Here is a 23,784-nt window from a genome sequence, read left to right as displayed (position 1 = left end):
ATAAACAATAATTCTGTTCGACCACCAAGCGGATCATTGATGCAAAAACTACTGCGACCCAAGTGCTTATTGAGCCGTCAATGAACTAGCCTCTACTAGCTTATGAGATCCAATAATATCCTGGAGTCTATTCAGCGGGTCTTTTTTTCTTCTTCTTCTTGCTTAGTCTCTGAACAATATTGCCTCGCGAGTGTTGGGGGCAGTTATGAAAGGTCACCCTTAGTGTAAATTGTCAATAGTGGATCAATTTCGGAGGGCAAATATGCTTTGGAGATCCCATAATGGCGGGTTTTATCTTATTTTCACCCGGGGCACATCCACACAATAGGCTTGACGTGGTTCATTCTGAGATGAATTCCTATTAGAGCTATAAATTTGCAGTGTTTAAAGCCGAGGAAATGCCCAATAAAGGGGCCGGCAGCAAGATCATCCCACTCACTGAAAAATAGCCCTCATATAACGTAATACAGCCTGAGCTATCGTACTTAGTGTTGAAGGATGAACAAGTTACTTTGGGTGAATTATACGTCATGCATTGCATTAGAAATAGAGCAGGGCCAGCTGATGATCAGATGGAGAAAAATGCAAATGTGCATCGGGGTTGGACGCCTGTTTGTTCTTCTCACAATAGGAAACACAATCAAATATGTCTTCTTCTTGCTTCAGAAGTTTGTTTTTTTGTTGTCCTCCCTGCTTTCTTTTCACCTCTCTCCAGGCGACATGACTGTTATTAATCCATTTTCGATAAAACGTCTCTGTTGACGTTTGTATTTTGAAGACTGTGACACTATCAATACAGTCTGTCGACTGCAATGAGGAGGACTTAATTTGACTTCCTGGGCTTTAGAGTCTACTAACAGCAAATCAAGAGATGAGTGATAGTGGTAATACCATTAGATGCCAATAAAGAGATCACACGTCAAAGAGTGATCAATTCAGGTTATGCATTTGAAACAGGAATGTGGGGAACAAAGATATCAAATAAATAATATTGTATGTCATGCTTTTAGCTTGGAGGTGAAGACACTAGAACACGATGACAACATACTGGTTTTGCATGATTGTCGGGGTTTACACTAAGCCTGAATAATGGTCTTTTATATGGAAGTGAATACTGTGTAATTGATAAATGTGTCCTCTTAATTGAAGCTAACATAAATATCATGAAGACTGACAAGCTCTGCTCAAAGCTTTAGAAAACATTTCAGCCGCCCAATCTTGTAAAAACACAATGACGGGAAGGTAAATGGGAAATGGCACGGTCTCAAACCATTTTTTAATACATATTTTTATATTGTTTGATGTTTCTTCAATTAGCTTCAAGTCAATAAGAAGTAAGAGAACTGTACAGGAAAACAAACCCAACCGACAAAGCATAACCTTGAGGAAAGGGTTTCTTTGGACATTCGTGAATAATAAAATGCGTATTCAGCCAAAGGGGGGGAAATAAATATCCATCCATCCATCCATCTTCTACCGCTTATCCGGGACCGGGTCGCGGGGGCAACAGCTTTAGCAGGGAAGCCCAGACGTCCCTCTCCCTAGCTACTTCTTCCAGCTCTCCCCGGGGGATCCCGAGACGTTCCCAGGCCAGCTGGGTGACATAGTCTCTCCAGCGTGTCCTGGGTCTTCCTTGGGGTCTCCTTCCGGTGGGACATGCCCGGAACACCTCACCAGGGAGGCGCTCAGGAGGCATCCGAATCAGATACCCAAGCCACCTCATCTGGCTCCTCTCGATGTGGAGGAGAAGCGGCTCGAATCTGAGCCCCTCCCGGATGACCGAGCTTCTCACCTTATCTCTAAGGGAGAGCCCGGACACCCTGTGGAGAAAACCCATTTCGGCCGCTTGTATCCGGGATCTCGTTCTTTCGGTCACGACCCATAGCTCGTGACCATAGATGAGGGTTAGAACGTAGATCGACCGGTAAATTGAGAGCTTCGCCCTTTGGCTCAGCTCCTTCTTCACCACGACAGACCGATACAACGTCCGCATCACAGCAGACGCTGCACCGATCCGCCTGTCGATCTCTCGCTCCCTCCTGCCCTCACTCGTGAACAAGACCCCAAGATACTTAAACTCCTCCACTTGGGGCAAGATCTCCCCCCCGACCCGGAGGGGGCACTCCACCCTTTTCCGACTGAGGACCATGGTTTCAGATTTGGAGGTGCTGATTTTCATCCCAACCGCTTCACACTCGGCTGCGAAACGCTCCAGTGAGAGTTGGAGAGCCCTGTTTGAAGGAGCCAACAGCACCACATCATCTGCAAAAAGCAGGGATGCAATACTGAGGCCACCAAAACGGACCCCCTCAACGCTTCGGCTGCGCCTAGAGATTCTGTCCATGAAGGTTATGAACAGAATCGGTGACAAAGGGCAGCCTTGGCGGAGTCCTACCCTCACTGGAAACGATTCCGACTTACTGCCGGCAATGCGAACCAAACTCTGACATCGGTGGTATAGTGACCGAACAGCCCGTATCAGGGGGTTCGGTACTCCATACCCACGAAGCACCCCCCACAGAACTCCCCGAGGGACACGGTCAAACGCCTTCTCCAAGTCCACAAAACACATGTAGACTGGTTGGGCGAATTCCCACATACCCTCGAGAACCCTGCTAAGGGTGTAGAGCTGGTCCACTGTTCCACGGCCGGGACGAAAACCACACTGCTCCTCCTCAATCTGAGGCTCGACTTCCTGACGGACCCTCCTCTCCAGCACCCCTGAATAGACCTTACCAGGGAGGCTGAGGAGTGTGATCCCTCTGTAGTTGGAACACACCCTCCGGTCCCCCTTTTTAAAAAGAGGGACTAGCACCCCGGTCTGCCAATCCAGAGGCACTCTCCCCGTTGACCACGCGATGTTGCAGAGGCGTGTCAACCAGGACAGCCCCACAACATCCAGAACCTTGAGGAACTCTGGGCGGATCTCATCCACCCCTGGGGCCTTGCCACCGAGGAGCTTTTTAACCACATCGGTGACTTCAACCACAGAGAAAGGAGAGCCCACCTCAGAGTCCCCAGGCTCTGCTTCCTCCAAGGAAGGCATGTTGGTGGAGTTGAGGAGGTCTTCGAAGTACTCTGCCCACCGGTTCACAACATCCCGAGTCGAAGTCAGCAGCGCCCCATCCCCACTGTACACAGTGTTAGTGGTGCACTGCTTCCCCCTCCTGAGACGTCGGATTGTGGACCAGAATTTCCTCGAAGCCGTCCGGAAGTCGGCTTCCATGGCCTCACCGAACTCTTCCCATGCTCGGGTTTTTGCCTCGGCGACCACCGAAGCTGCGTTCCGCTTGGCCAGTCGGTACCCGTCAGCTGCCTCTGGGGTCCCACAGGCCATAAAGGCTCGATAAGACTCCTTCTTCAGCTTGACGGCATCCCTTACTGCTGGTGTCCACCAGCGAGTACGAGGGTTGCCGCCACGACAGGCACCAACCACCTTACGGCCACAACTCAGATTGGCCGCCTCAACAATAGAGGCACGGAACATGGTCCACTCGGACTCAATGTCCCCCGTCTCCCCCGGAACATGGGAAAAGCTCTGTCGGAGGTGGGAGTTGAAACTCCTTCTGATAGGGGATTCCGCCAGACGCTCCCAACAAACCCTCACAATACGTTTGGGTCTGCCAGGACGGACCGGCATCTTCCCTCACCATCGGAGCCTACTCACCACCAGGTGGTGATCAGTTGACAGCTCCGCCCCTCTCTTCACCCGAGTGTCCAGAACATGCGGCCGCAAATCCGATGACACGACCACAAGGTCGATCATCGAACTACAGCCTAGGGTGTCCTGGTGCCAAGTGCACATATGGACACCCTTATGTTTGAACAAGGTGTTCGTTATGGACAATCCGTGACGAGCACAGAAGTCCAATAACAAAACACCACTCGGGTTCAGATCGGGGGGGCCGTTCCTCCCAATCACGCCCCTCCAGGTCTCACTGTCATTGCCCACGTGAGCATTGAAGTCCCCCAACAGAACAAGGGAGTCCCCAGCAGGAGTACTCTCCAGCACACCCTCCAAGGACTCCAAAAAGGGTGGGTATGCTAAGCTGCTGTTTGGTGCATATGCACAAACAACAGTCAGGACCCGTCCCCCCACCCGCAGGCGGAGGGATGCAACCCTCTCGTCCACCGATGTGAACCCCAATGTACAGGCACTGAGCCGGGGGGCAATAAGTATGCCCACACCTGCTCTGCGCCTCTCACCGTGAGCAACTCCAGAGTGGAAGAGAGTTCAACCCCTCTCGAGAGAACTGGTACCAGAACCCAGGCTGTGTGTGGAGGCAAGTCCGACTATATCCAGTCGGAACTTCTCTGCCTCACACACCAGTTCGGGCTCCTTCCCTGCCAGAGAGGTGACATTCCATGTCCCAAGAGCTAGCTTCTGCAGCCGAGGATCGGACCGCCAGGGTCCCTGCCTTTGGCTGCCGCCCAGCTCGCATTGCACCAGACCCCTTTGACCCCTCCCACGGGTGGTGAGACCATGAGAAGGGAAATAAATATATACATTTAAAAAACCCAGACAAAGTAGATTGGACCGCTGAACTCTAACACACAACTCTCACACTCTGTTTCAATCAGCTTTGAAACTATTTTAATGCAACGAGCAAAAATCTATTGCAGGGCAACTAAAATTTGTTTCACATTTTAACATTCATATATAGGTTTTAAAATATTTAACTGCAGTTTGCAATGAAAGATAAAAACAACGAAACAGCTGTCTATGACCAAAATATGTCTCGTGAAGTTGAGTTGCATTGTAGATGCACTTCAGGCATGTGATCTGAACTCTACATTTGAGAGGCATATTTGTTTTATGCAAGACATTTGGTCAAATTATTCATTTTGTCCAAAGAGCTTGTTTTCTTTGTACATTTCGCATAGTTCTAAAAAGCTCCCCTGAGTGTCTTCATTCACAGTGTTGTTATCTTTCTAAGTAACTATGACAGTCGACTTGAACTCAATAGAGATCAGACCAAGAAGACAGCGATATGACGGTGCATATCGCTAATGAATGGAGAAATGGTTGTACATGAGAATGTGAAGATGACAAAGGCACAGGCATTAGTGAGCATAAATAGGGAGAAATAAGTTCAAAATCCAGAATTGTTGATTAAAAAAAATAAAAATTAGAATACTATGGCGCCACTACACTGGTACACCCCACCCGCCCAGTTAAGCATGACAATGCATAAGATGCTCCCATCGACTAATGCCAATTTGCTATGCCCCCCCCCCCCCTCCGTTTCATTTATTTATCAGTTTATTTGAGTCAGGTATATTTATTGATGGGCCTTAAGGATATGATGGTGATCTCCATTTGCTCAAAGCATCAAAGAAACTAAAAGGGCTGAAGTTGGTTGGACATTTTACAGCAAACAAAACAAGTCAGTTGATGGACACGGTTCACCCAGAGTTGAGGGGACCCGCTCTCATTGTAATGGAAAAGTGAAATGGGCCATTTTACCTTTGGAGTACATTGGTTTACAGTTGAATGTAATTTTATATCTTTTGGTCTCTTCCCATGATTTCTTTTCTGTTGCTCGGTTTCTTACCTTTTTGAGTCTCCTCAATGCTTCAGCAGCACTCTATTACAGACAATCCCCTTTACTGTCGTAGTTGACCCCCAAATACCTGTGAGTGGTCTCCTCATGCTATCCTCCCTTGCACCCCCTTTTTCGGGGTGTGGGGGGGGGGGGGGCTTTTTTATTTGTCGGATACACTCATGCATTAATACATTGTGCTTTTGTTTGTGCCTTTTAATCACATGTCCCCTCGCTCGTGATAGTAACATAAGATGATGTAATTAGAGGCGTAGAGAGTGTAATTGTTGTTTATTCTCCCAATGACATATTTGCTGTTGTAAGCTACTGAGGGAACAAGCAAAGCTTAACTGCACCCGTGTGTGCAATTTAAGGGCATTAGCTTTGGAAGGCAATATTTCTAGCTAGAGGTCTGCCAGAGGACCTTTGGTCCACTCCTTCAGTTGTACAAAGTATGCCAGTTTGGAAACTTGGAGGCATGGTTTATTCAAGCCGCAACTTTCCAATTAATAATAATAAAGTATTTTATTTAAAAGCGCCTTTCATGCCACCCAAGGACACTGTACAGACAATAAGAAATACAATGTAAAAATTGGTAAGTAAGATATTATATAAAAAGAGGACATAAAATCATAAAAACATGGGAAATGGAAGAGCTATGTGTTGTAGGCAATCCTGAACAGGTGTGTTTTTAGACGGGACTTGAAAGTGGAAAGAGGTGTGCAGTTTTGGAGGTCCGGAGGTAGGTTGTTCCAAAGCTTTGGAGCAGCGCGACTGAAGGCTCTGGCTCCCATGGTGCTCAGGCGGGCAGGGGGCACTGACAGGCGGAGGGAGGACGAGGATCTGGGGGAGCGAGTGGGGATATGCACCTGGAGAAGGTCGGACAGGTAAGGAAGGGGCCAGGTTGTGGATGGCCATATATGTATATAGGAGCAGTTTGTAATTGATGCGATGTTGAACAGGGAGCCAGTGGAGCTGTTGAAGAACGGGGGCGATGTGCTGCTGGGAAAATGTTTTTGTGATGATACGAGCAGAGGCGTTTTGAACCTGCTGGATTTCATGGAGGGACTCGTTATTATGGAATTTGTGGAAATGTCTCCTTTTGCTAATTATCATGATTGTTAAATTTTGAGTAACCTCTTCAGGGTATATCTCTGAATTTATACTTGAGTGAAGTGTAAAATGGCTCATCTCCATGTAATAATGACTAGTGGGCTTTGGGTAAATACAAACATTTAACTGGCTGTAACTCAGTTTGTTCCTTTCCTGGTCAAGTGCACAAGAAATGGGATAAAAAGCAAATAAATAAATAAATAGATAGATAGATAAATAATAGCAACACCAGACACTGTTAATGAGGTCAATGCATGGCTCAGTTACTCCCCTGCAACTTGACAAGTATCTCAGGTTTGGAAACATATTTTTTGCCTCAGTTTGTAGTCTCTGCCTCCGTTCAATGAGTAAGCAGCTACAATGACGTAGGCTGTTTGTGCATCTATTATTATGAACATGGTCCTATTACAATTATCATATAATGTGTGGAATTTAAGCATTCGATATACCCTTGGCTACGTGTACATCAAGACTGAAGTATACTATTTGTAGCGCATGTTAACTGTCCAAGGTTTCCTCATAATGTCCATTAGGTTTGCTTCATAACACGTCCCCCTGAAGGCATTGCCAGCTAAGTAAAGGATGAGGCGGCGCACCGCATTACCTCAACGACTTTTCCCCCTCTCCTTCCTCTCCAGATTACTTCCTTCCAGTTGCTAGGGTCACTCTTGCCAGAGGGTGGATTAAGGCAGATTGGAGCCGAGATGTTCTTTTTTAGATTTCCAACCACTTGGGAAGGTAAACTTTGTTCAGGTTGGAATCATAATGAGGTTGCTATTTTCATCGATTTGTACACTTGTTGATTTGACTTATTCGTATTTTGGGAAGGTTTTTGATTGACTTGTCAGCCCAGGAGTGGACCAAATTTGTTTCGACCCATTTAGCATTTTGAACAAAAGTTGATCAAGAATTACAGCTAAATATTCACGCATCTGTGCACAAACAGACAAACCCTGTCTATTCCATATTTAAAAATAGCATTCCATCACTGTAAATATTCAAACACTATACTTTGATTAGTGGGACAGCATGTAATAATAATAATAATAATAATACAATTTTTTTATAAGCGCCTTTCAAGACACCCAAGGACACTTTACAATAACAAAAAAAAACACAAAACAATACAATACGGGTTGAGCAGCGGCAGCCGTTTATGGCTCTACATTATTAATGTTTTCAGCATGGCAGGCATGATACCACCTTAAATATGTTTACCAAGACAAGAGTGTCTAATATCTCTCAAGAGTGTCTAAAAGTATCTGTGCTTGGTGGTTGCACCTTCTCGGCAGCACGCCTGTACCAGCACAGATTTTGATTGGGAGGAATGTCGGCGCCATTGACTGTCGGTGCTGGACAGACCTGGGGCGCTTGTGTTTTTTGCGCCAGTAATGGGCAGCATTTTTCACAACCCCGATTTGTTCAGTGGCTATGTCAGCGCTGTTGGACAGTTGCCGTTGGTGCGGCTGGATGGATGGCCGCTGAAGTTGAGGATGAGGAGAGAGGAGCGTTGCGTATTTGAAACCGTGAGACGCCGCTTGGAATTGAAATGGATTTCTATGTGACAGGAGAAGTGAACCAATCTCTTTTTTCGTCAATGGATGCTACAGCTTCTTGTTGACTTTGAAACTTAGCTTGTAGCCGACGTGTGCACATTTTGAGCATGACGTCTCTGATCCACTGGTTAAAGGACACTTTGATTCTCTCCTCTTTCATCTCAAACTGCTTCAAACAACAAAGCGTGTGACGGAAAAGTGGTTAGGACTGCACGACTGTCCGTCTTTTATGTTATGTGTTGTGTTTACTATTTTACTTTATGGTAACTGTTTTGTAAAGCGCTTTGTTACAGCTGCCGCTGTTGTGAAAGCGCTATATAAATCAGCATGTATTGTGTATTGTATTGTATAATATATAGATTTGCAGTTAATGTTTAATGATCGTAAACATACCTGAAGAAGCAATCCTTTTTTTCTTATTTTACTGGAGTCTCTGTAAGCTAAATAGACGGTACTGCTTATAAAGTGAGAATAATTGAAAGAGGGTATCAGTCAGTGAGGGAGGGAGCAGCGAAAGGTCTTGATGGCTTGATGACCCAGATGACAGCTTGTGAAAGCTAGAAAGACTGATTTGACAATATGTCATATTGCTGCATTACTGTCTGAACACGTGCTCTCTCGTATCATCTTTATTCCTACTCTCACCCGTGGACTTGCTCAATACATTAATCTACTAATGTTCCCACATGTTATACTTCACAAAATAACAATTGGGAATGGTAATTCCTCAAACGGCATGTGTTTTTACCAATATTTTCAAAAGAACCCACGTTAAAATATGCGGGAATACATCCACAATTACTTGTTTTGTGCCTTAGCTGTCCATTGAGAGAAAAAAAAAAACTTTTCTTTTTCAACCAATCAATATTACATACACCAGGGGTGGCCAACCCATGGCTCGCGAGCCACATGCGGCTCTTCGGCTGGTCCAATGCGACTCTCTTTCGCTTTCACACGACACACGTCGAAAACGCCTCGGCAGCGGTGATGCCATTCAAACAAGACGCCAACTTCACAGAACGTACTCCGTCAGCCTATCATCAATCCCGTTACTTGATTGACATAGAGGGCAACCAGAGGGCAACCATAGAGGTCACCGCTCATGCGCAAACAACGGCGCTAAGTGCTAAGCTAGTCAGCGAATTACCTCTGATTTTAAGGCAGTGGTGCCCAATACATCGATCAGAATTGACCGGGAGCCAGCGAACTGGTCCCAGGTCGACCGCCTGGGGTGGTAGGAGGAAATGCATGGGGGAAAAAAGATTTCTTTGTTCATATCTTGAGCTTTCATTCATTTTCGGGCCGTTCCGACTGTTGCTCATCGTAGTGTGCGTGCATATATGCGCCAGTGCACTGGTGGGCACCCGTGTGAGTGCGTAGCTCTGCGTGTGTGTGTGCGTATGCTTGCACCTGCGCGCCATGCCCAAAGTTCTCTCGAAGATGTGCACGTGAGTGATTCTTTCATTTCCACCCCAGTTTAAAACTACAAATAGAACACCACACCATTACCATTTCCACAATCTTATGTTTTACTTCTTAGCAAGTCCGAGTGTCACTGGCGAGCTATTTTTCGAACAGACCCACAGGCTGTTTATGCTGTGCTTGGGGCTAGCTAGTACACACTGATACCATGTTTTTGTGTTGTTTTGTTTTTTTCTGAAGACAATGCACATTTGTCAAAAGGCATTTGCATAATTAACTAACTGCACCTCTTCCGTCTAGCCGCCCACTGTACCCTTGCTCGTGCATAACTCCTCACACTTCCCCTCTCTGCTCATGTGAGGGAGAAAAAAGTTAATTGAAGTCAATTAACTTCAAAGAGGCTCATGCGCCCTGTTTAGAATTCCAAGAAGAAAAGAATAGCTCCTGACCAGTATTTGTGGCTTTTGAAACCATGACTTTTTAAAACCACGGTAAACCACTAAACCGATGATCGGCCCATGCCTAGCCTGGACACTGTAGCATGATAGTACTGAGTCTGCACTTTGCAGCAACAGTCAATTTTCTTGCGGTCCTCAGTCTCCTCAACAGCCACATGCCTAGAAATATATACTGTACGTAAGACCCTCCTCCTGCTCAATTGTTGCCATTTTTACGGATGTGTCTTTCTGACAAAACAATGTGGTTCATTTTTTCAGTGGCTTTTTTTTTTTTTTTTTCAATTTACAGCTGCATTTTAACATGGAAGGGCTGAGCAATCCAAGCCGGTGCCTGTGCAGTGCAAAAGTGGTTGTTCTTTAGCGTAGGCTTCCCAACTCTTCACGATATGGATTTCGGAGAATTGTACCAAACTGGTTCTGATTACACAGGGTATTAAAAAAGGAGTTAATCTCCCATTTACCAGTTTGTTCTTTCAGAATCTTCCCAACATCCTTATTCCTTTTTGTCTTGAATGCCATTTTCCTAAAATGATGTACTTTTCCCACTCTATCTCCATCAATTTCAATGACCCTGTGTCACTCATGGCAGAATTATTACATCCGGACGGAACATTGGCTCAGTGGCGCCATGTTTGGCTCTCTCCACCCGCATTATCCAGTTACGGCGTATCCCCTTTTGTAGCGAGCTATCTTCCTACAGCCTTGTAATGATCGGAGCTGTGTTGACTTTGTGCATTTGAGCTGTAATACAAGACATTGTCATTAGCGTGAAGATGGTGTTCTTTCTTGTCCATTACATTAATTGCTACACATCACTGACTGCCATGTCCACAGTATTGCGTTACATTGCCGACATTCTACCATCACATGTGCTTTTTAGTCGTTTTGCCTTGGACGGTGAGAAAGGGTATTGGGATCTGCCATATGATGCAATGTTTATACTCCAAACATCTCAAGGAGATGCAAATGATCAGGCCAGTTTATTCATAATTATTTTAGCGGATGCTGATGTCTGAATGTTTTCATGCCAAATAAATTGAAACCGAACGCTCTCGCAGCAATGTACAATGGTTGGCTTGTCAGTCATCTCTCTTTATATTAGGCAAGCAGGCCGACAGTGTAATTGCTTTGATGGTCCAGCCTAAAAAAAAAATCACTTCTGGGCATAAAAGGAGGCCTTGGAGATGGCAGCCAGAGAGAAAAGGTGCAAATGAATTAAAGCACTTAGCATTCCTCTGGGGCATGTGGCCCAGATTTTCCCTTCAAAGAAATAATATAAGGAAAGGAGGAAGGCACATGAGGGTGGGCTGTGCCTCTTCCCTGGGAGAATAAATGGCAGCAGAGGCAATAATACACATGCAGCCTCCATTATGCCAAAAATCGAGAGTTCTTCTCTTATGACACAATGGCATTGACATAGTTGACTGGCAGGTGAAGAAATGGGGACTTCAGTGGAAGTAATCTGATTTTAAATGGGGCTCCCATCTATGGGAAAACCTCTGGTCAGGCCTTTTGTGAGGGAACAAAAGTTTGGCCCCGTGGAAGTAACGCTTTGAATGTATCAGTGGGACTTAGAGAAAGGATTCCGTGGATGTCCCAGGGCCTATGCTGCTTTTAGAACTGCAATAGACATACTGTACGTCAGTGGGGTCGGCTTTTTTCCCCTCTCCTCTTTATTGTTCCCTCACCTTCAACCAGATAAGCATTTATATTGATAGTCACACGATTAAATCTGTCTTCAAACTTAGGCTTGCGGTCATGCATTGTTTACACCAGGAGTGTAAAAACAACCTTTTACACTCACAGAGCCATTTCAAACTGGTTTCCACGGATAAGACAAGACTAGGATCCGACATCGGAAATGACAAGGTTAGAGAGAGAGAGAGAGAGAGAGAGAGAGAGAGAGAGAGAGAGAGAGAGGGAGAGAGAGCGAGTTGCTTATCAAATCCATGCAGTCCATCCATGTTTCAGAAATGTTTATTTTATTTATTAAATTATCACATTTTGAAGTCTTATAAAAAATGAATAAAATTTGCTGAGTTGAAGGTATATATATGACCTGAATTTAAAAATGCTATGAAAAAAGAGCACAATTCCACTGAACAATTAAATAAATACTTGAAAATAACTGCCTGAATATTTATTTTACCTGGTTAATGGGGCTTTTGCTCCTGAAACTCTGCGCGCAGCATCTGGAAATTAGGGCTGGACATGCAGGACCTTTAAGCTGATATGTGTGAGGCATTACCGGCGCTTGTTTTTAACATTGTTCATGGTGAGGAATAGCTGCTCATGTGAATCTGTGGACCCGACGATCGATAGGACTCCAAATACAAACTTTGTACGGCAATTTGGTGGGCTGTCAAACAGTGTATCGCATACTTTGAGTGAAGAAAAATCTTACAAAAATAAACAATTTTATCTTAATATTTGGAGATCACAATAATATTGAAATCCACAATTTCAATTCAAGAAACGATCGAACGCAACTAAAATACTTTGTTCAGTTTTAGTCTTGCTGGGCTTTCTGCACATGCAGCCTGTCATATCTGCCTACTGACGTGTCAAGTACTGTACTAACAAACTCTCTGAAGAAGTTAAATGCCAAGGTTGGCCACTGAAACTGCATAAGATCTGAACAAAGAACTTGGGGTGTCAGGAGGCAAAATCACAAGGCCAGAGTGTAGCCAAACACTGTCTTTCCTTATCAGGCTGTTAACAACACAACTTTCGGTCGTACAACTCACTATAGTCACCATTACCTCTCCTTGTTTCATTTTAACCAATAGTGTACAGTCAGAGAATGGAAAAGAAGTGATTTACATTTGTACACTTGCATCGGACATTCATAATTTATTTTTTCACGACTGTTTTAAGAATCGTAAGATAAGGAGCAGCTCCGAAAGGCGACCCCTGGTCAATACATTAAAACTGCACTTAAAGGGCCCAATGTCCATGCCCAGAGCAAGCCTAGTACAAAGCGCAGTCTAACTCGGCCCATGGGCGGAGTTTTCTTTCTTATGGTAAATTCCTCGACTTGCGCAGGTGGAACAGGGCGCTTGCACCATTGCACATCATTGTGGGATGGAACTCAGCCGACTCGAGAGTCGTTCGCTTCATTCCGTTTCAAATGAGTCTGGTCGTGGTGCACACAGTGCTTGACTTTGTAGAAGCAAAAATGGACTGTCTGTGTTTTGCTCATGAGTATGGCATGCACAAAGTGACTTTACACAGGTAAACAGCAAGATCTGCCCTTGCGGATGATGTAATGCATGTGTGGCACCTCCAACTTGCACAGCCAGATCTGTGCCGTGTGGTCATGGTATTTTTTAGATGACAATGATAATAATTTGTTCATTTAACAAATTTCGACAATTATTCTGAGGGATTGTCACAAAACTAAATATGTGGTCCTCTGTGACTAACTCCTGTATGACAGATGTGAATGAATGACTCTTTCGTGTGAAAAGGGGTATTGAATAGTTTCTGGCTTTAGCTAGCAGATGACTGCTTTCAGTAAATAAATAAATAAATAAATAAAAAACCAAGAAAAAATAGCTTAATTATGATGGCATGCTGCACAGGGTAACTTATCATTGGAACACAAAAGCAGTGGAGCTGTTTGATTGACTAATCCCCTCCTACCATTCCACAAAAACTTTAGGTGTCACAAGACACCCACCCACTAAAAAATAATCTCCAATGGTGTCTGGAACCGAATCTTTTCCCAGCCAGCCTGAGACACACCCTCTTGTTAGTTCCACTCTTATCCTTCTGCCTCTTTTTAATTAATTCCCGATGCATCTGCACCCCCTCGCCCCCACCAACATCTTGCTATTGCACCACATCTTTGACTTTCTGTTGGGGAGGGTATCGCTTTTGTTTGTGGTAAATGGACCATTACAATTTCTTGACACTCCAGGTGTGGTTCCCTCTAAACTCGAAGGACTCATTGGTCTGTGAACATGGAATAGATTGATTATAGTGCTTATAACTTAAGATGGACACCCAGTGAACATCTTAAAACAGCTTTTAGGTCATCTATTTTTTAAAGGAGTGTAAATGAAAATACTTTTTTTTGTTCATAGATGATATAGTTAGTTTTTTTAACCCCCAAATTATTCATACCCTTGCAAAAATGTGAATTAAAGAAAGAAAAGGCATGCAAGAGAGGTTATTGTCTACATTGGGTACAATGAAAAATGGTTTGACTGGTCCTCCTTCCTTTCATGGGCTTGTCAGGCTTGGGTATTTGTCCACTCTCTTGAGATGTTCAAGGAACTGTGTATCTTTTAAGAAAATCTGTTGTGCGGTTTAAAATCAATATTGCTTTATGCTGGGCTGGAGGTATGCTGCTAAGCAAAGAGTTGCACCAAACCTGTTGGGCTTTTCAACAAAGTGCATGCCTCAAAACACTGGAGATCCGCTACTCTGCTTGTATTTTGTTTGAAGAGGTTGTGGTGCAGGGGATGTGGTTCTAACAATTCTGTGGTTTGTGAAAGTCAGTGTGTGGCCTTAAAACATTTGGGAGAGGTTTTTCCTTAATATAGAGTAAGCATATGAATATGCTCATTAGGCTTTTGTTTTGGAGGACTTTGCAGGAATGGGATGAGGTCGCGGTGTGTTGAGATAGGGGTGTACGAGTCTGTTTGGGTTCTGAATGTGTGTACGGTTTAACAAAGGTTAAGGGAAAGAAAGAACAAAATAAAAGAATAAAGAAACAAACAGAAAGCTGCTTTACAACATAAAAATCAATGCAGTAAAACACTACACTGGCTTTGTTTTTGTTTGGGGGTTTTGGCGGCGAATAGGGAGGGTTGCGCTAGATGTGGTACTTGGTATAAAGGGTGTGTCAACTCTGCTGTTTGCTGAAGGGGATGTTTGTCTTAAATATTTGGGAATAGCTGCTCTATGTTGAAAGATCAGCATGGCTTTTTATGGGATCAGGTCGGTGTGAGGGGTTGTATTCCAAATATATTTGAACACTATTGGAGTGTTGAAGGAGGGTGCCGGGCTTGAACTTGGCTGCTCGCAAACATTCTAAATAACTCTATATTGTGAACATCGTCTATTTATGTATTGAGAAAGAGCATCTCGTAGACCAGTTTTTTTCAAATCCGGTGTGCCGCGAGATATTGACAGGGGTGCCGTGGGAAATTATCCAATATGTATGCCTGTGCGGTCAATTGCCTGACAATGTTATCGTGTAGCAATCTTCCATACCTGTAGGTAGCAGCAGCAGCTAGCCTATTGTCTTATGCTTCTAGACAAGCGAAGTTTCCCTTGCGAGGCAATACAACGAAAGGTATCTTTCATTTAAATTTACTTTTACTGGAGATGCAACGGCTTCAATGTTCCCTCTAAGCAGAGCAGTTGCGCACTGGTCGCACCCTCTCACTATACTTCTTTTTCTGTATCAATTTGCTGTGTATTTCAGTGAGTGACAAGTGTCCAAACAATCACACGATACAATGCAATGACGCTATTCAGCCAATCACGGCATTGACTGTACTTGTGCATGTTTCTGCTCCATAACAATAACTGTGCGGCGACGTTAAGTTACGCTAATGTTAATCTTTTATCATGGCGAAACGGCCGGGCAGTGAATGTGATACGTCGACTCCCCGAACCAAAATAAGAATGGACTGCGGTTCTTTTAAGTTGGATTGGCTGTCGCGGTGTGTGCGAATAGAAGAACAAGCAGTAAAACTGGGTGAGATCGTTTCTTTTTTGAGTGAGAAAGGTCTGCTCTGAAAATCATGAAGCAAAGCTAAAGTTGTAAGTGTATGTTCCAATGGAAAAAATGGACTACTGTATTTTCCACACTAAAAGACGCACTGGATTATGAGGTGCACCTTCAATGACTGACCTATTTTGTATTTTTTTTTTCATATATTGGAAGCACGGCATTATTAGACGCTGTCTACAATGCATACACTAGATGGAGCTACGCTCAAGGAAATGCCAACAGGACACGACACTACACTACACTACACCCTGATTTATATAGCGACGATTAGATGCCAGTAAAACATATTTTGAATAAAGCAGTGACACCGTTCACTTAACCAACAGAAAGTTATAACATTGACTCGTTAATATTGAACTCTCCTGCCGCTGCTCTAGAGAGTTTCCGTGTTCAACTGCAAAACTGGTCACCTTAAGTTTGAACTCTGCGTTGGAAGCATGTCTCTAGCAAGTAGCCATTTTGGGGTTCACATAGTACCCTAATGATGCACCAGATATTGGATTGATGTTGATTTGATTCCTATTCAATATGTTATAATATTGCGTTTTTTTCAATGTTAAAAAAATGCTAATAGTATCAATAACACTTACCGTATTTTCACGACTATTCGGCGCACCGTATTGTTGGGCGCAGTCTCAGTAACGGGTGCTATTTCTGTGTTTGACACATACACAAAACGCACTGTATTATTGGCCGCAGCCAGGCATGGTAAAACACACATACGCCAGCTTAAACATACGGCATGCATGCAGGCACGCTAAAAACACATTTTTAAAAAGGGAAACAAAGTTGTACTAAGTCGGTTGTACTTTATTTAGCCATTTTCAGTGTACTCATGTTTTTTTCTCTTCACCTCCTACATGCTCACCCTTCACTCATTGGCGACTGGTACCTGCTAGGGACGTGCCTTTCGCGTCCTCTTACACGCCCACCCTTCACTCATTGGCGGACTTCCGCATGCCTGTTGTCACTTACTTCGCCTGTTTTCTATATAAACAGCGTGTCAGCCAGAAGCGCTCTCAGTCATGCTTTTGAACTTGGCTCATACACTAGACATTCCGCATTATAAGGCGTCCTGTCCATTTTGGAGAAAATTTAAGACTTTTAATGGCGCCTTATAGTCATGAAAATACGGTAATTGTTAAAATCAGCTGTTTTCACATTTTCAGGTAGTGGTGTGCCGCGGGATTTTTTCAATGGAAGAAATGTGCCTTGGCTCGAAAAAGGTTGAAAAGCACTATAGACCATAGAATTGCACCATAAGAATCTGTATAATCGCGCTAACAAACAGCAAAGAAAACATTCCATCCTCAAGCTTCAGTGAAAATGTTGATATTTCTGTGCTTTTTTTTAACCTCAATGCATTTTTAACCTTGCTCCATGCATTATTTAGAGTTGTACCTAACACATTGTGTGATGATATGACATTATTTTTTGCTGGCTGAACAGACATTGTGTCGCCCCAAGTGCACAACGTGTTTGTTCGCCTGACACACTTTTGCGATGCAATTCCCCAGCCACAAGTGACACAAAGTAGCTGGAAACATATTTCATTTCTAAATCAAAACAAGCTTTTTTTAGAGATGTGCATTTGGACAGAAATTGCTCATTAAAGAGGAAATAAATGCATGATGCCAATGTAGAAAGGTCATGAGAGAGGAGAGGGAGGGAAAGAGAGTCGGCCTCTCAATCACCAAAGCAGCATGCACAATATTATGTCCAGTCCGGAAGGATGTGACATAGTTCCCCAAGTCTTTGTTGGATGTTGTAATCAGCTTAAGAAAATTAAATTGGTCTGCAGGAGGGGACAGATACAACACGACTACTTGACTGTGTCTATTTTATATCCACTTCAGTAGGACCTGTGGTGGTGTGTGTCTATTTCACTGGTAATGTGTGCCAATTCATAATCGCAAAAGACTGTGTTGGCAGCTCACCAGCCGATCTGGAGACAGCTATTGCAAATATTTATATGGCATTGTTGGATTAAGTGGACTAGAAGCAGATGTTTAAATACAATTGAGACGCACAGAGGAAGTAGGAGTACGTAAGGCATTCTGAGCCAAGTAAGGTCATGATTATTCACTGTTTCCCTTCTTGCGCACTTGTCCTGTCTTTTGTCCGTGGAAGTAGAGCCTGCCAAGGGAAAAGGGGCAGCTCCGAGTACAGAAAGGCTGCTGGCATTCTGCAGAAACAAATTGCGTTTTCCAAGAGTTTAGAACACGAGACCATATCATGTATTTAGCGTGCAGTCTTCTTTCTCTTTGTCAATACAATTTGGCCCCCAAAAAACAAGTGCGATGAAATTGTAAACATTTGCCTTTTTATGGTGTCCAACATAGGTGATATAAAAATAAAAATAAATCATCTTAACAATAATAAGTATAATAATGATCCATCCATCTATCCATTTTCCGAACCGCTTGATCCTCACTAGGGCAGGGGCGGTTCTAGATCAGTTCCACTGAGGGGGCCAGGCCGGGGCCAGGGGTTTTGATAGGTGGGCACATTCAACCCAGGGAAAAAAAGACTTATTCAACTTTTTATTCAATCAAACTTTGAAAACATTGCAGTCATAACATTACAGTGATGAGAAATGGAAAAACAGTATAATAATCACATTCTTAAGCTGCCCTACCCTTACAGTAACCGTATTCTACGATTTTTATGATTTTTGGCAAAACGATCAACAAATGAGTCAAGATTTAGTGCTTTTGCCCTTCTAGACTCAATGCTCAGTATCCCAAGATTAGTTAGTCTATCCACATTCATGGTGGACCTGAGGTATGTTTTCACCAGCTTTAATGTTGAAAAACTGCGTTTGCAAGCAGCAGTGCTCACTGGGATCGCAACAGCGATTTTACAGAGTCTGTAGAGCTCCAAAAAAATGTCTTTGTATGGTTCAATGAACTGTATGAGCTGCACTGTACTTGAGGGTCTCTGCATCCCAGCCTGGATTTTTCTTTCCAAAATTCTTTTGAACTGATGAAGTTCATGCCCCATGTCCTCAATATTTGAATCATACAGTTCTGCAAATGAAAACAGATCCTTCTCTTTGAGGAATGTATCTTTTTGGGGATTTAGAGCTGGAATGCTGTTCATGATTTCGCAGTTTTTACTTGAAAATCGTCTTTCAAGCTCACTAAGCATAAGATCAATGACTGGGTAGAAAAGGTTTGTACGAAACCAGTCCTTATCTCTTTCTGGCTCTCTCTGCCCAAGAGTGGTAAGTACACAGTGCTGGCTGAGTTTTGAGCTGAGTGTTTTTGGTCGTTTTTCAGCTGGTGGTGTTGGATCACACTGCCCAAAAACATTCAACACTTCATCCCACACATCATCAAAAAACGACTCTTGCCTGAAATCACTCAATGTCTTAACTAATGCTTCAACTAAATCTATACCTTCTGAAATGTCAAGTGTTGAAGACCGCATCATATCAGAGAGAAGTTTTGTTTCTCCAAACACTTTACGAAGCACAACAAGATGCACTGTGAATTCAAAATTTATCTGTTTTAGGAGACCTCGAGCCTCAACAGATCTTTCACCATGACGTTCTGCGGCAATCTCTTGCAGGAGTCGCTTCAGGGCAGGCAGTCGATCCATGATGTTACGTAGAGCTATAAATCGACATGCCCAACGAGTGTCACTTAAACGCTGGAGCTCTCTTGGTGCACCTTCATACGTATCTCTTTGTATGGCAAGCCATTTAGGATGGACAGTTGATCCAGATGTGAACACATACAGTTTTTCTAGTAAATAGAAGAACTGCTCTACCTCTGGGATAGCTTTATGTATCTACAAGAACCACATTTAGACAGTGGCTGGTGCAATGGATGTAGAAGGCATATTTTGCTCTCTCTCTGATTCTCGCCTGTACCCCGGAATGCTTCCCACTCATGACAGAAGCCCCGTCATAAGCTTGGCCTACAAGGTTCTTTTTGTACTCTAGACCAGGCATGTCCAAAGTCCGGCCCGGGGGCCAAATCCGGCCCGCGGTCGAATTTCATCCGGCCCTCGGCCGCTGTCATAAAATCAGTGCCGTCTGGCCCGCAGGTTGGGCGCAATGGAACACGTGTTGCATTGACTGAGTTCTCGTAGACTGGTGAGTGATGTTTCATAGAGTACTGCTTCCCTCTAGTGGCTAAATGAGTAATAGCATTCACTAAATGAGTAATAGCATTTAGACACTAGAGGGCAGTAGCACTCTATGAGACATCACTCACGAGTTAACAAGACATCACTCCGTGTTTATATTGACTGATATGTCATATTTCAAATGATCCTTGCAGTTGTGGATATGTGTATTGCTTGTTCATTTCCCTGTTGTTCGAGTCAAAGGTTTTGTGACTATTGAAAAGTCATGGTGATACATTTTATGTTTCAAATCAATCAATTTGCACTTAGGAGACTTCTGTTTAAGAAAAAGTCAAGTGAATAAGCAGTTGCATGTGATATACCTGTTTCAAATGAACCAAAAGAAATTCTTAAGATTGTTGAAATTAAAATAAAAATGGAAATGTGAAACAGACTGGCTTACTAATATTTTGTTGAACAATATTGTTGTTCAACGTAAAGAATGTCAGCCAAGGTCGGCCCCCGACATTTTACCACATAAAATCTGGCCCCCTTACCAGAAAGTTTGGACACCCCTGCTCTAGACCATAACTTTCCAATATGTGGATTATTTTCTCACTAAGGGCTGCTGCATCGAGCTTCTCTGTGGATTCAAAATGGAGGAAACTTTCCTGGATAGCTCCATTGTAGTAGTACCTAAGTACAATTGACATCTGTTCTTTTTTCTTTACATCTTTTGTTTCGTCTGCTATGATGCTGAAAACTTCACTGTTTTTTCCTTCTTCTGCAATTTCAGTTCGAACCATGTCTGCTAAACAATCCAGAACCTCATTCTGAATAATTTTGCTTGTGTATTTTGTATTATGAATGGATGTCAACCTTTTCTTAGCAGCTTTGTCATGGTTTGCAATTGTGTCAAGAATTGCTTTAAAATTCCCTTTGTTAACAGAGTCTGCAGACTCATCATGACCTCTTTGAGCTATGTTTTGAGTGGCAGTCAGTAATAGCACTTCCCCTTTTGTTTTTATGTATTCTCGATTTTCTTTGATGTGTCTGTTGTGCTCCTTATTTAAGGCAACGGCTAGTGTTCCATCAGCTGCTACAGCTCTCTGATAGTCCCTCCATGCAACCATGGCTTGCTTGTGGCGGTCAGATCTTGCATGCAATGCAAACCCTCCTGTTTTGTAAGATGCTTTCTTCCAGTTTTTGAAACCAACTGGTGAGTCAAAGACTGTGTCTTGGCTATTAGGTGGGCTAAAATGTCTGCAAGCGTAACAATACGCAGAGTCCATCGTTTGAGAATATTCAAGCCAGGGGTGGATATGGTACCAGCCTGCCTTGAAGCTCCTTCTCCTGTCCCCCATCAGGGTCCTGGGAAACAGTTTTAAGTCTGGCTGCTTTGGCGGGTCCTCTTTACATCTACTGATGTCTGTGGACAAAGACAAACCAAATAGATGTAAACACAAATTCTGCATGGACACAACATATACACTAACCTGCTGCACTTATATAGCTGAGGCACTCAGACATGCACAATTGTCTAAAATGAATTGAATGATGCTATTTATTAATTATATTAATTATTTTTTTAAATTGTATTCAATAAATATAAATTAATACATTCTCAAGCCTGACCGGGGACAAAAATTGCAAATACACTGAAGCTAGATGTTTTACATGCATATAATTATCAAAATTTTAAATGTCAATGTCTTATATATTGTTCCTGTTAAATAAAAATAAAAACGTAGACTAAAAATGTTACACACACACACACACACACACACACACACACACACACACACAGAACAGGATCGTGTTCTTTTTAGCATCACATACCTGATGGTCCAGTGCTTGTTGAAGCGCAAATATCTTCTGTCTGTGTCTCACACTCCACTTCTATTGTAGTGGCGTCTTCCTCATTCTCAGGATCTTCATTTGGATATCTTTCCTGCTCTGTGTCCTCGCTCTGAAAATAAATGAATCTAGTGTCCTCTGACTCTCCCTCTCTGGTGCTTTCAAGTTGCTCCTCTTCAGACCTTTCACCACCATCATCATGTGACTCTCTCTCTGTGTCGTGATCAATTTGTTTGTTTTTCATATAGAAATATGATGTAATGTCTATTTTTCTTTTCATTTTTAAAGTAAAATGTTTAAATGAAGAGGAATTAGAATAACTAATGCTACTGTTGGGAGCTTTCGTTTTGTGAGTTTATGTCGAAAATATAAATGGTGTGCCGAAAACAGCACTCGTGTCGTGGTAATTTGCTTCTCTGCAGACTGCATCTCATTTTCCCGCTTATTTTTAAGGGTGCAGCGCACTAAAGGGTCCGACGAGAATGTTAAACCACGCACTTTGGTTCCGATGGTTGGTTGGTTTGGTTTCGATTCGGCGACTCGGCGCGACTGCGTAATCTATGCTCGGAGGCCACAGGGGTGGGCCAGAATCAGTGCTGCAGGGGCACTGGCCCCCGTTGCCCCCCCCCCCCCCCCCCCCCCCCGAGCCGCCACTTCACTAGGGTCGCGGGGGGTGCTGGAGCCTATCCCAGCCATCTTCGGGCAGTAGGCGGAGGACACCCTGAACTGGTTGCCAGCCAATCGCAGGGCACACAGAGACGAACAACCATCCACGCCCACACTCACACCTAGGCACAATTTAGAGCGTCCAATCAGCCTGCCATGCATGTTTTTGGAAAGTGGGAAGAAACCGGAGCACCCGGAGAAAACCCACGCAGGCCCGGGGAGAACATGCAAACTCCACACAGGGAGGCCGGAGCTGGAATCGAACCTGGCACCTCCGCACTGTGAAGCCGACGTGCTAACCACTGGACTACCGGGCCGCCGTATAATATAAAGATAATCATGATAATAATAATAAGTATTATTATTATTATTGACATTCTGCAGAGGTATTTCTGGTGTATGAGTCACTAGACTGACGATCAGAAGGTCTCAACTCTCAGTCCAAAACCATGGATGTCATGCAGACACTACATTGTCCTTAGGCGTGGCCATAGGCATGAATTGTCTAGCGCAGTGGTCACCAACATGGTGCCCGCGGGCACCAGGTAGCCCGTGAAGACCACTTGAGTAGCCCGCCAGTGCCTGGACATTGTGATTTGCTAGTAGAAATTATGATTTAAAAATGCAAACATTGGCAGTACTGTGAGACATTTCGAAACACGGTCAAAGTCTGACAATTTAAATCATCAAGTATTAAAAATAACACATCCTCATATTATTGAAGGTATTTTGGACAAATATGTTATTTCAGACGTGTATCAATTTGGTAGCCCTTCACACAATCGGTACACATGAAGTTGCTCTCACCCTCAAAAATGTTGGTGACACCTGGTCTAGCGTATACCCCACCTTTTACCCAACGTCAGCAGTGCTTGGCTCAAGCTCAGCCACAACTTGTAATGAGGACTAGCACTTTTGAAAATGAATGGATGCATGTTTCATCATGCTGCCAAATTCCCCGCTACAAGTAAGTCACCGTAGGTAGTAGAACAAAGTAACTCCTGGTACGCAACTACAGTATTTTTAGGTCACTTCGTTTCAGGCATTCGTGATTCAGATGCAAATGGCAAATTTGTCAGCAGTGAGAACCATGTGAATAATGGGACTTGCATGAGGAAATGAAAGAGCCTCTCTTTTCTGCTCCACTGATTTCGTTATAGACGCTGCTATTGGCTTAAAATAGCAACATCTATTCTCCCCCTTCATATATATATTTTTTTCAGTTTTTTGATGCGGACCCTTGGACAGTCTTTTATGACTGTCAAACCTCATCATATGTCACTGCCCTAAATGAGCCAAAGTGAGAGTCTTCAGGCAGTGGTCACATATATTATTACGACATCTCT

At 43.6% G+C, this 23,784-nt stretch overlaps 1 protein-coding gene and 1 long non-coding RNA gene across 8 annotated transcripts in view; one reads left to right on the top strand and one right to left on the bottom strand.

The window, feature by feature from the left end:
- LOC127608270 (uncharacterized) overlaps positions 1-2,806 on the bottom strand; it is a 147,591-nt gene extending 144,785 nt beyond the window's left edge. Inside the window, exon 1 of the long non-coding RNA XR_007964228.1 lies at positions 2,443-2,806. This is a non-coding gene — a long non-coding RNA (uncharacterized LOC127608270). The remainder of the gene's footprint in view (positions 1-2,442) is intronic.
- diaph2 (diaphanous-related formin 2) overlaps positions 1-23,784 on the top strand; it is a 471,059-nt gene that overhangs the window by 400,551 nt on the left and 46,724 nt on the right. The window lies entirely within an intron of this gene.

The sequence above is a fragment of the Hippocampus zosterae genome, chromosome 1 (assembly GCF_025434085.1).
Source record: "Hippocampus zosterae strain Florida chromosome 1, ASM2543408v3, whole genome shotgun sequence".
Taxonomy (NCBI): Eukaryota; Metazoa; Chordata; class Actinopteri; order Syngnathiformes; family Syngnathidae; genus Hippocampus; species Hippocampus zosterae.
The sequence above is the reverse complement of the archived record's forward strand: the minus strand, read 5'-3'. Positions and strand labels throughout refer to the sequence as shown.